Source organism: Anoplophora glabripennis, unplaced genomic scaffold (genome assembly GCF_000390285.2).
Source record: "Anoplophora glabripennis isolate ALB-LARVAE unplaced genomic scaffold, Agla_2.0 scaffold2627, whole genome shotgun sequence".
Lineage (NCBI taxonomy): Eukaryota > Metazoa > Arthropoda > Insecta > Coleoptera > Cerambycidae > Anoplophora > Anoplophora glabripennis.
The window spans coordinates 11,206-11,957 of NW_019418709.1; positions in this window are offsets into that span (position 1 = coordinate 11,206).

Here is a 752-nt window from a genome sequence, read left to right on the forward strand (position 1 = left end):
CCTCTTATTGTTGATTTCTTTAGATAGGTAAAATAATTATTGACACAAGTGTTGCATATCATGGATGTCATTGGTAGTGACACAAGGTGTTCAAAAAAATTAACACAATGTAAAATTGCTGGAACCTCAAGGAGTAGTTGAATACGAAATTTATTTTAAAAAAAAACAACAAATCATCAATCAATACAGAGATAAGATAATGCGTTCGCTACTGCTGTTGCAATTTTTAACTAACTAACTTTTTTGTTTTTCGACATACTGACTTCGGACCGTTTCCATTCAACGCAGAACGGACAATCAGAACCAGAGTAGAGGGAAGATTTTTTTATTTTTTCAATTCAGCACACCGTTTCCGAATTATAAGACGTTCTTTACTGTATCACCTCGCACACCTCTTCTTCCGAAATTTATTTTCCACATACGGACTTTGGACCTTTTCCATTCAACGCAGAACTGACATACAGAGCCAGGGGTGTGGGGAGATTTTTTCAATAATTTTTTCGATTCAACGCACCGTTTCCGAGTTATAAATACTTTTTTATCCTATGATGTCACACACCGTTGGTCCCGATTTTTTTTTGACATGCGGGGTATGACGTTTTTCACTCGTTCACCATGGGAGATTTTTTGATACTTAAGAGTCTAAGCTAATAATACAAGACATATTTTTTTACCTGAAAATTTACAAGTATTGAAAGAAAAATATAGGACGAAATGCTTGATAATTTTGAATTTGTTTTTGAAGCAATTAA